Genomic DNA, 13,188 nt, shown 5'->3' with positions numbered 1-13,188 from the left:
TTTTATATGCATTTGGTACCAAGTTTTTGCAGCTACTTGCAAGGATTTTTCTTCATCACTGACCAGATTCTCAAAAGACTTACTCCCAAATTGCATAAATAAAATAGTAAATGTGTTACAAAATGATCTGACCTTCTGTTACTAATATATAAAAAATAATTCCCACTCTGATGTCTAAAGATAAAAGCACTGAAGGGTATCATATTTTAATTGGAAACAATCACTTGTGAATATTCTACAGACATCTGTTTGTGTATAGCTTCTATGGTTCAAAAGTAAATGGTGGGGCTGTGGTTGTAGCTAAGTGGGAGAGCCCTCACTTCACACTATTGAAGCACTGGGTTCAATCCTCAGCACACATAGAAATAAAATAAATTAAATAGAGCTAATGTGTTCCCCTACCACCAAAAACAATTTTTTGAAGTAAATGGTTTCTAATATATACAATATTAATTTAACAAATAATATTTGCAGCAACAATGTACAGAAGGCTTACATATTATTTAGGTCAGAGTAGCTGGACATAGTGGCACATGCCTGTGATCCCAGCAGTTGTGGAGACTGAGGCAGGAGTGTCACAAGTTCAAAGTCAGTCTCAGCAACTTAGAGAGGTCCTCAGTAATTTAGAGAGATCTGTCTCAAAATAAAAAATAAAAAGTCTAGGGATGTGACTCAGTGGTTAAGTGACCCTGGGTTTAATCCCTGGTACCAAATTATTATTAATTATAATAATTATAATAACTAAATATTGTGATTTTATTCCTGAGATCAGAATAGAACATATTCAAAATATCTAAAAATCAAACATCAGTTTTTGAAACTGAGGGGTTTTTTTTAAATTTTTAAATGCTAGAAAACTTAAAAAATGTTTTGACAGTGTTTTCTCACTGCTTATGAACATACATGCTATAAAAAGTGAAAACTTATTTTTTTCGTGGCAGTATTCTTGTGTTGAGGGGTTTAGCATTGAAATTCTATAAAAAACATAACTTACAACTTTTGTTGTTTTATCAATGGAAGCATTAATAAATATCACCTGAGGGCTGGAGATGTGGCTCAAGTGGTAGCGTGCTTGCCTCGCATGCGTGCTGCCTGGGTTCGATCCTAAGCACCACATACAAATAAAGATGTTGTGTCCGCCGAAAACTAAAAAATAAATAATAAAATTTTCTCTCTCTCTCTCTCTCTCTCTCTCTCAAAATAAATAAATAAATATATCTCTATATATAAATAAATAAATATCACCTGAAAAAATATGCTGGTTTTTGTATGTCAGAGTGATAGGAAATAAAATAATACCCCACAGTATTAAAATAATTCTATTTGAGTGACAATAAGAGTTTACTATGTTCCTTAATATAGATCCTTTATAGAGAACATACTTTAGATCAATTGTATGACTTATTGTAAGTTACCTGTTTAGTTCTCTAAGGGCACCTTGCTTTCTATCATGCCCCTTTACATATGTATGTACATAATTTTATGATCACTTTGTGCAGTTGTGCACAGTTTGGGGGACCATCATTCATACTTGCATATGTACAATGATAGTTTTCAAGCCAATGGAATTCTCTCAAAGAGGAATTTTTTTTTCAGTTTGACCAAAGGCATTGTTTGGATTAGGAAATTTTTTTATTTGATTATTTAAAAAATTCTTATAACATTTTTCATATATTACGTGTGTGTGTGTGTGTGTGTGTTTTCATATTACCTTGGTGGGTAAAATCAAATCTGGCAGAAATATCTTTGGATTAGAAATACATAGATATTTCCCACAAACAAGACTTTTCTATGGGCAGGAAAATTTTGCTTTCACTTCTAACAAGGTTATGTGCTGTACTCTACACTCATGTTCTATTTAGGTGAAAGTGCTTTCTGATACAGAACATTACAGTGGACTCTGCTGCTTTCATCTTGACAAATGGTAACTTGGTAAAGCCAAAACAGCATACCTAACTATAGCAGATTAGAAGTCCAGAGACAATAGAATTTTCCTTAATTATTGGTTGAGACATTTCTGTTACCTTAATTGCACATTTGCCATCCGCCTACGCTTGGAAGTAAAGTCCACCTTCTGGCAAATGCATCTTAGATCAGTAAAAATATGAGTTCATCATTTAATGTTTTTTCCTATTTTATTCAAAACAAGGACTTTGTATCCTGATTAAAAAAAATACACAGTTCCTTTATAAGATGATTTTCCCTCCATATTTTGGTTATGTGTGAGGCTATCTGTATCAATTTTTTAGCATGACTCACCTATGACTTTCTCAAAATAGTTTTACAGCCTCTGTAGGAGATTAGCTAAAAACAGTTTTGAGTATCTTTCATTGACTTTTTCACTGTGTTAGCCATAATGAAAAGTTGTTCTGCTTTGAGAAAAACAAATTTTCATGGATCTGAATGATAGCTGATTAAAATAATAGCTACAAAGTTGAACAAATAATGCATTTCTGTGTAATAACTCAGACTAGTGGGGATAATTTGAAATACACACACACACACACACACATATATATATATATATATATATATATTATGTTTTCTTTTCAAATGTAATTCTTGGATATACATATTAATAACTACAGAATCTCAAAAGTCTGCAATGAACGAAAAAGATTAAATTACCCTAAGGAAAAAAAATAGTAAAGGTTTAACAACCATGTAGAATTTAATACATTGGCTACATTTTAACGTAAATGAGAATGCAGATTATTGAAGTTATTTATGTGGTGAGAATTCCTCATTCTACCCCACTGTTCTTTCTTTTTTGTTTTTCCTTTCAATTAACTCTGGCTGTGGGTGGGAGGAAGTGTCTCTGGATTCTGTGTCAGCTGTCTTAAGCCTGTGTATGTACAAGGAAGAGACATTAATCTTGCATAAATCCTAAACATTTTGTGCTTCTCTGTCTCTGGCCTTACTAAGGGCAAACAAAAATAAAAATTAAATAAAAAGAGCTGGAAAGCTATAGCTGTCCTTGAGTATGATCTGCATATTTTCCAGACGTCATACATTCTCCTGTAGATGTTTGTATGTCCTTCATGAATGAGCAGTGAGTCACCTGAACAAAAGACTAAGAACATATTACTCAGAGAAGCCACCCAAGGCTTCCTGCACAATTACCATGTGGTAGAAAAGCAATTCTTTCTATTTGTGGGAAATATTTTCTTGATTTCCTCCCTTATACTATGAGGTGATTGTGCAAATTAGTCTGTAAATCCCTTCAGGAACAAACATTCTAATTTTCCTTTTAAGAATCTGCATTGTTGCATCAGAATATCTCATTAAGCTTTACTTTTCCTAAGGATCAAGAAGGCAGTAGGTGATAATGAAATAGGAAAGAAAAAGATTTTCCAAAGTTATGCTTTCACTAATGAAAATAAAAAGGGGTTAAACACTGTTAAATTAGGCATTTTCTTAAATTTAGGAGTTGAGCATCTGCTTGATTTCTTTGGGAGAGGCCTTTTATGGCATTTCCCCCCCTAAGAGGTGGCAACCCAAAGTTCATTCACATTGTTGCACTTGCTAAAACCTATTCCCAAATTCAGAAATTACTTTGGAAGCTGACTGAAAAATAATTTCCCTTATGAACAAAGTAAATAGAGATTTTTCTCCCTCTCTCACTTTTTTTTTTTTGAGTTAATATCTTGAGTTCATCTTTTTTATTCAAGACTATGAAGTGGGATGAATTTTTAGCCTTCAGGATAAGACATACAGCAAGAAGATCAGTAAAATTGAATTCCCATTATAAACTGAAGTCTAACATCTTTCAAAATGTTTTATCAGCCCAAATGCTCCTGAACTAAACACCATAGAGGATATTAAATTTGCATTCTAATTAGTGATTTTCAAATGAAGCTATTTTTCCCCTTATTTAAACATGTTTTCTCCCATTGTCTATTGAGACTTTTTAAAACATTTTGCTAATATGTTGCCAGATTTTTCCTATTTTGCATTGGTAAATATTCATGCAGCATGTATGATTTTATTTATCTCCTATGATTATGCTGCTTCTGCAAATCTTAACTCTGTAACTCATACAATATCAGATCAAATGTGTTTTTATGATATACTAGGCATAGTGGCTCATGCCTGTAATCGTAGCAACTTCGGAGGCTCAAACTGGAGGATTGTAAATTCTCAGCCAACCTCAGCAACTTAGTGAGGCCCTGAAGAACTTAGTAAGTCCTTGTCTCAAAACAAACAACAACAATCAAAATACCTCTGGGTTCAATCCCCACTATCAAAAATAAAATAAAATTGTTTTAATGATGGGCAGTGATTTATGTGGAAAGTATTTGTCTTTTGGTACTATCAGTTTACTTCACAAAAGATCAGTCTTATAGGATGGTACATTGCATTTCTATTCATCTATTTATCTACATTGAAACTTGCTCAGATTTTGATAAAGCTATATATTTAAATGGTACTTTAAATATTGATAAAGAACCTGTAGCTTTGTGTTCATTGTGGTTTTCTTTATACCTGGAGTCAGACGACAGATATTGTCTATGAGTTGTCTTTTTAAAAATATGACTCAGAGGACTTTCCTTATCATACATATGAATCTACTTCACTATATTTCATTCTTTAACAATGTACCATGATATTATTGCACCATGAATGAGTCTGATAATAATGGATATTATTTAATCCCATTTTTTAAAGCAAATGCTTTAAAAATGTAACATGTTTTCCCTTGCACAAATACATTTCAAGATGGTTTTAGGAAACATTTCTAAATTTTGAGTAATACAAACTTTAAATATAAAAAATATTTTGACATTACTTTCCAAAACATTGAGTGTTAGAGTCTGTAAACAAGTCAAGATGGCACCTGGCATTTTGCCAGAGGGAGTGGTTTGTGAAGTAATGCCAGCAATCCATTAAGTGTGGAGATTCCTTATTGGTTGACTGCTGTATCTAGTTTATGTTAATTAAGATAATCTGTGTGGAATGTATATATACCCCTCCTGTCCTACAATAAACAGCTCCCCTCCTGCTGTATCAATCTACACAAGTTGCTGGTCCCCCCCCCCACCCCCCGGCTATTTTGCCCAGCCAGCGGGGCTGCGGCAATTGAGTCAATTAACATTCGTTTGAAATTTTCATGAAAAATTTCCCAAAATTTAGCTAATTCTGGACTTTCCCAAATATATCAGCTGAGGGGTTTTGTTTTGGTTTGTTTTCTGGGTACCAGGAATTGAACTCAGGGGCACTCAACCACTGAGCCACATCCCCAGTCCTATTTTATATTTTATTTAGAGACAGGGTCTGAGTTGCTTAGTGCCCTCCCATTGCTGAGGCTGGCTTTAAACTTGAAATTCTCCTGCCTCAGCCTCCGGAGCCACTGGGATTACAGGCAGGAGCCACTGCAGCCAGCACTCCTTTTCATTTTGTGGTTGTTGGAGGAAAATATATCTGTTTTCATTTTCCAAGTATCACATGAATTTAAATACTATCATGTTTCAAATATAATTTTTATGTAATATGTGGTTTTACAGTCAACAAACTTTTCAGGTGGTTACTTATTTTCCTCTTTCCATTATTTTCCCACAAATTATTTATCTTATATATACTTCAAATGTATTCCCTAGTCCATTACTAGTTTTCAGAATTTATTCTGATATATTTGGTTATATAAATATGTGTGTTATGTATTCAAATCTGCCGCAGTCTGGCTGGGCACAATTCATGAGCCACTTATCAAGCAGAAACAAACTTTATTTTTAAAATAAAGTTCAGGAATTCCTTCAGAGTCCAACTGCCACCACTGACTTCCCACAAGCCTCTCAACACTCCCACTCCTCCTGCTCTTGAAGCCAATTGGCTGGGTCATGTGGGCGGAGCCAAAAGAGTCCCCCAATGAGCAGCTCAGTGGTCTGAAAGGGCAGGGAAACAGCCCAGTGAGCATCACTGCAGAGGAGTCAATCAGCTATTAGCTGGAAGTTTGCTGGGGCCGCTTTGAGCCAATCATCAGCTGACAGCTGGAAGTTTGCTAGGGCCCCTTCGGCTGTGTCTCTCAACACAAATCCATCTGTTTCTTTATAATACCTTCATTTTGTGACTTGCTACACTTATCCTAAAGTTGTAAACAAGTTTTCTTTCTAGTATTTTTAAAGTTTTGTGTGTTGTATATAGTGTCTGGAATTTGTATATGACTAAATGCAGATATGCACTCATTTTTTTCAAGATAAATATCCAAGTTTTACCAAATCATTTTTAGACTTAATCCATATGCTATTATGTCAATTTATACATAGTGAAACATTGACAGGCCTATTGTCTCTACAAAAATCAAAATATAGAACAATTCAATCTCCCCCAAAATATCCCAAGTTGCCCTTTGCACTCCAATTCTCTGAAAAGAACATTCAGTCTCTGAAAACTCTTAATCTCATTACTATTCATAAAGTATGTCCTACTTCCAGCATGAATCAAAGGATATGTATTCTTTTCAGCCTGTCTTCTTTGACTTACTATCTGAATTTGAGGCTTACTCATGTTATCATGTGTATAAATAGTGCATTCCTTTTTATTGCAGAGTTATATTACATTTTATTGATATTTATTTTTTCAATTCTATGGTTAACAAACATTTACATGTGTTTAATTTGGAAGAAATTGTGAATAAAGTGTCTACATACATTAGAATGTGAGTTTTGTCTATTGATTTTGATTCTTTTGGGAACCAAGTTGTCAGATTATTGGGCTATAAATGTATGTTTTAATTTTATAAAAGATCCTAATCAAACTCTACAATTTATGGTGTCTAATATGCCATTTAATTAAGTAGTTTTTCAAAGGTTTTGGAGTTGTATGTGGACAATATAACTTTATTTTATTTTATTATTATTTTTTTAATCCAGTGATAAGTATTGAACTTGCTAGGCAAGTTCTGTGCCACTGAGCTACAGCACCAGCCCTTAATTAAAAGTTTAAAACTGATACATAAAAGCATAAAAATTGTCCCTATCAATGAGATATCATGTAATATTTTAACACATATATACATTGTGTATATATCATGTTAAACAACACAGAGTATTTATCCTTCCGCATCTGGTATGTTTCACCAAACATAATGACCTCCAGTTCCATCCATGTTATCTCCAATGATAGGATTTTATTTTATTTTTGTTTTTTATAAATTAATAGTATTCCATCAAGTGTAAGTACCACATTTTCTTTATCCAATCATTACTTGGCATACACTCTGGTTGTGTCCATTTCTTGGCTATTGTGTGTAGTGCTATGATGAATATGCGAGTGAGATGTCTTCAACCTACTGATTTTACTTCCTTTGGATATATATACTCAGTAGTGTGATTACTGATTCATATGGAAGTTCTGTTTTTAATTTTTTGAGAAACCACTCTACTGTTTCCCATAATGGTTGGACTAATTTATATTCCCCAAACAGTTTTAAAGGGTTCCTTTTTCTCCGCATCTTTGCCAGTACTTGTAATATTTAGTATTTTTTATAAAAAGCTATTCCCACTGGGATGAAGTGATATTTCATTACAGATTGGATTCTCATTTTTTTCTGACAATTAGTGATGATGTGCATTTTTAGGTGCCTATTAGCCATTTCAGATCATTTAAGAAATGTCTATTTCGGTCTATTGCTTTTTTAAATCAAGTTAGTTGTTTGTTTAATGCTACTGAATTTTTAGAAATCCTGAAGCACTTTCTCTATGGTTTCTTCTAGTAGTTTCATTGTGTCAGGTCTTACATTTAAGTCACTTATTTATTTTGAATTGATTTTTGTAATTGACAAGAGATAAGTATCAAGTTTCACATGTGGATATAAAAATTTTTCATCACCACTCATTAAAAAGACTGTACTTTCTCCAATGTTTGTTCTCAGGACCTCTGTTAAAAATCAATTGGCTTAACATCCATGAATTTATTTCTAGACTCTCCATTCTGTTCCATTGGTCTGTGATATGATTTTTTACAATATTTATCAATGTTTAATCATTTGTGCATTTGAATCTTATTTAGGAAATCTTTCCTCATTTTAAGTAACTATTTTTCTCTACAATTTCTTCTAGAAGATTATTAGTTTTAGCTTTAATGTTTGAATCCATAACCCACTTGGACTACAGTAAATACCATATTTTCCCTTGCATACCAGGGATATGTTCCAAGACTTCCAGTGGATACCTAAAATTGAGTAGAGTAGTGAGCCCTATGATTTAATGCCTTTTCAATTTATCCATGCACTAATACACACTGTGGCCATAATTATTGTGGTTTGAGGTGTAACAGCAAAACTCACAATAATTTCTTTCTCTGTAATCACAATTTCATTACTAGAAGATCCATTCTTACCACAGAGCTCAGTGACTTCAAATATAATTTTTTATTCCTTTATTAAGTAGTGACTTTTGCCCTTTCACTTCAAAGAAGCACATAACATTTTTTTCCATATAAAAATTGCAGTATCATTACTCTTGTGATTTGGGGCCAGTATTAAATAAAATAAAATAGGGATTACTCAAACAAAAGCACTGCAATACTACAACAGTTGATTTGTTAATTCAGACAGCTACTAAGTGACTAATGGGAAGGCAGCATATGCAGGATGGATACACTGGAACATTGAACAAAATAATAATTTATGTCCCAGACAAGGCAGAGAAGAACAGCACAAGATTTCTTCATGCTACTCAAAACACAGAATAAGGTGCAATTTAAAATTTATGAATTTGTAATAGCTGAAATTTTCATTTAATATTTTTGGATTGCAGTTGAATATGAGTAACTGAACCTGCAGAAAGCCAAACTCCCAGATAAAGGACTAGTGTAAAGTAATTTTTTTTTTTTTGTATTTTAGGTAAGGTAATACTTAAGCTTCCTTTCTTACATAAATCAAAATAAAATATGGCTGTCATACACATTGTTAGAATGTCTGTGTGTATTCTAATAGAATGAATCTATTTTGTTTCTTCATTGTGATGGTGGTCACATAAGCATTCACATCTGTTAAAACTGGGTAGAACTCAATGCACACATATGTTACTCCCACAAGAACACATTCAAAACTGATGAAATTTAGAGGGTGAATAGAATGCATCAATGTCAATCTTCTAGTTATTATAATGTTCTACAGTTTTACGTAACCATTGGGGGAAAATTTGGCAAATGGTATAAGAATATTCTGTATTATTTCTTACAATTGCATGTGAGTCTATAATTATCAAAAAAATAAAATAAAAATTTTGTAAAAACATTTTTAAGATAGATACATGCCTTTATTTTATTTTATTTTATTTTCTGAACTTCTTAAAAATTAATTTATTTTTTGCATTACAATTCTTAATACACCATTATACAATAATTTATCATATCTCTGATTATATATAAACATTTTAAAATTATAACTTGGCACAAAAAACACTGGAAATTTCTAAATTTTTGAAATAAAAACCAGGGAATATATGAACACATTATGGACTTATCTATGACCTTAGTAATAGATATACATAAAATAGTAGAATAAAACAAAATTTTCAAATCAAGACATTATAAATAAATGGGCAAATATTAGAGAATAACTTGTGTTACTGATCTTCTCAGTGATCTCATTTGCTAGAGCTAACTATTTCATATGAGAAGAATGACCCAAAAGAAACAGTACAGAGTGCAGAGGTCAGTAGAAATTAGTTAAGACTTTCATAAAGCAGGCTAATGACCAGTTAAATTCTATAAGACAAGATATTTACTCCAACTCTTCATGCAGCATTGGTTTGATTATTTGATTCTCCAGTCAATTAGTTCAAACAACCTATTCAGTAAAAGCTATTAAGCCAGTTATGCATGTAAATGAAATGGATAAAAATCCAGTTGCAACAGAAAAGTAATTATGTGATTAATTAATAGGGTTATAGCTCCCTTGCAATGATTAAGACTTATAATCATTTTGAGCCAAATCTTCTTTCTTTAAGAACTCTGTAACATACCTGGGAAAATGATAATGCAGTGAATTCCCATGAGATTTTTTTTTACGTGTACTTATCACTATATCCATTGGACTGTTACATGAGGGTAGATACCTATAGAATACAAAATAAATATTTACTATTTGGAGGCATTCAAAAATGGAGCAACTTTTTTTTAAGATGGTGGGCTCTCTTTCTCTGGATATCTTCAAATAAAGCAGTAACATAAATTTTATCCACAATCTACAAACATGTAGATTGCATGAAAATGTATTTTATAACTAATTTATTTTTAAAAGATATAAATTTAAATCTGAATGATTAAGTAATCATTGAGCAATTCTAGCCCCAAATTACATTGGAAACTGAAAATTAAAAGAAGAAAAAGAAGCAGCAGCAAGTGTTGGCAACTTAGATTTAAATGCTGTTTTCGCAAATCAGAACAGAGGCCAGGTAAACTGGAACCAGCAATAAAGGTTTTATTGTTGTTTTTTCTTGAATACGAACATATATTAATTCTCCATTACATAAAAACAAAGAAGTAAGCAATAAGTTACAAATATAACAAATGACTGCTAGCATTTTTCATTCTTCCTTCTTGTGTTTTTGTGTCACTATTAATTGCTCCTCTATCAAACACTGTACTGGAAACTTTACACATAACCTCGTTTAATCCTCACAACACATCTTCTCTGTGTATGTTTTTTCTTAAAACTGATGAAGAAATGGGACAAAGAGATGGCTTGCCCAACATGGCATAGTAAGTAAAAGGAGAACATAGGATTGTTTTTTCATCATACTATGCTATGAAAAGTAGCACTGCAAAACACTTTTGTTGCATAGTATTTAGTAAATATGAAGATGTAAGCACTTTACATCGCTAAGCACATTATAGCTTCAACCTTTCCACATAAACTCTGGGTATTTTTGTGAGATATGTAAACATCTACCTTTATAGTTCATTGAAATAAACAAATAAAATGTTGCTTATCATATAGTAGAAAACTGCAGGGCACTTCAGTACATTCAGTACAGAGTACATTCAGTACATTCAGCCTCTCCCTCTCTCTTGCTCATTCTCTTCTTCTCTCTTCTCTCCTCCAGTTCCTCTCCTGAGATAAATTTGTGTTCCCTCTTGGCAAATTACTCAGAATGCTTGCAGATGAAGATAAATTTTAATGAAAAGAAATCTAAAGACCAATAAAATAGAAGTCCAGGTAGCTATGGCAACATCAACCAAAAAGAGCTTGATTCTCAATGTAAATAAAGACGTGAGAGATCCATTTAAACATGTTTACAAATTACAAATATAAATAAAACCCTGCCAAATAAAACATCACTTCAGAATCAAACAGAGGTACTCAAAAACAAATGATGCAATTAAATGATAACAAGAAAGGCAACCGGCAGAGCCAGGCAAGAGGAGAAGACTGTTTAGAGTGCCCTAAGTGAAATGACTCGATTTCCCACCTAAGCACACTTTGATGTCCTTGCACATCTTCTTAAACTCTTGTGTAAATTTGCATAAAGCTCTAGCAATTTGTTGAATGCTTCTAAGAGGGCTTTCAGCAGTCAGAATATATTATTCTATTTATTTATCCTTAGTTTTCCAGGAGTGAGTTAATCACTTCCTGAAGCCAAATTAAAAAAAAAAAAAAAAAACAACTTAGTGTTGCATCAATGACAATGTACAATAAACACTTTTTTTGCTTTCTATTTTTTTGTTTAGTAAAATGGAATGAATAGTTTTCAGAATAATTGTTTTAAGTACAAATTAAAAAAAAAAAAAAACAACAATGTCTTCCTAAAGAGCACCTGTCCTGTGCCAATGCCATGGGTTTGTTCCTCACTCCGTGCTCCTTCTCACATCTTTATTCATCTTCACTTGTACTTTTGTTAGGGTCTTCTTTGAAACATCTGTGCAATGCTGTTGAGGGATCCCTTGTCCAAAGTTTGGGTAAGAAATCTGGTGAAAATGATATCTCTGTTATCCTTTTTCTCAGTAGCATTTGACAGGCTCTGAAAGGTGAGATATTTACTTATTTTGCCAGGTCCTTTATTTGTTCTGATTTATTAAGGAAACCTCACCTTTTGTAAATTACTTGTGCTTTGCATTTAGTTTACATTTTGGATTTTCTGACATACCTGGGAAGGAATCAGGGGAGGCCTATCTAATTCTTCTTTCTTCAATTGGGAACACAAAGCTCAGAGAGAATTACTGACATATAGAGCATGTCCGAGTAATATTAGTCATAACTTTGGAAAAACATTTTCCTTCATGTACAATATTCTTTCTGTGATAACACCTTTCCTCAGAGGAATTGTGTGGTGGGCAAAAAAATAATGGTGCTTTGAAGATATTCACTTGTAGTCTTTCCAGTCAGTGAATACTGTACTTCCATGGCTAAAGAACTTTGCAGATGTCATTAAGTTCACACTCTTAAGAAGGATAAATCCGGCATTACTGAAAAATCCCAATAAAATTACAAGAATTCTTAGCGAAACAATCAAAGTCAAAGAAGATGTGACAACAAAAGCCAAGATCTGAGAGATATGGGGCCACCAGCCAAGAAACGAAGGCAGTCTTCACACATTGGGAAAGACCAGATAACTGATTCTCCCCTAGGGCCTCCAGAAGGAACACATTCCAGGTGACACTTAGACTTTAGCCCAATGTGGCCCATTTTAGACTTCTCATCTCTAGAACTAAGAGATAAACTTGTTTTGTTTCATACCAAAATTTTTTGATGATTTATCATAACAATAAGAAACTTCTACAATCATCAAGAGATAATAATTATTGTAAAAAAAACTCAATAAAAATTTATATCTAGTATTGTATTAGGAGTAGAAACTTACATCTCAACTAAAAAATCATGCAGAAATCAAAACTAACAATTTCATATTCTTGGTTTGTTGTTTTATTGAGTTTTTCTTTCTCTTGTCATTTTTTGCTTTTAAATCATATGCTTTATTTTGTAAATTATATATAAGGACTATTTCTCACATTTTTCCCCAACATCCTTCCACATGGGATCTGAAGAGACTTATTGGTGAGTTCACTATAATGAGAAGTTTAATTTCATTTTGTCACACACACACACACACCAAAAAAAAAAAAGTTTTTTAACTCTTCACACTAGTTTCTTCATGGGTATTCATTACATTCTATCTTGTATAAAATTAATCTAGACAATTTAGAATAATCCTGGTTATATATGTCTAAGGTATACTCATAAAA

The sequence above is a fragment of the Marmota monax genome, unplaced genomic scaffold (assembly GCF_021218885.2).
Source record: "Marmota monax isolate L192 unplaced genomic scaffold, Marmota_monax_Labrador192_F-V1.1 WCK01_AAM20220418_F8-fsc00006, whole genome shotgun sequence".
Lineage (NCBI taxonomy): Eukaryota > Metazoa > Chordata > Mammalia > Rodentia > Sciuridae > Marmota > Marmota monax.
Note: the sequence above shows the minus strand (reverse complement) of the source record.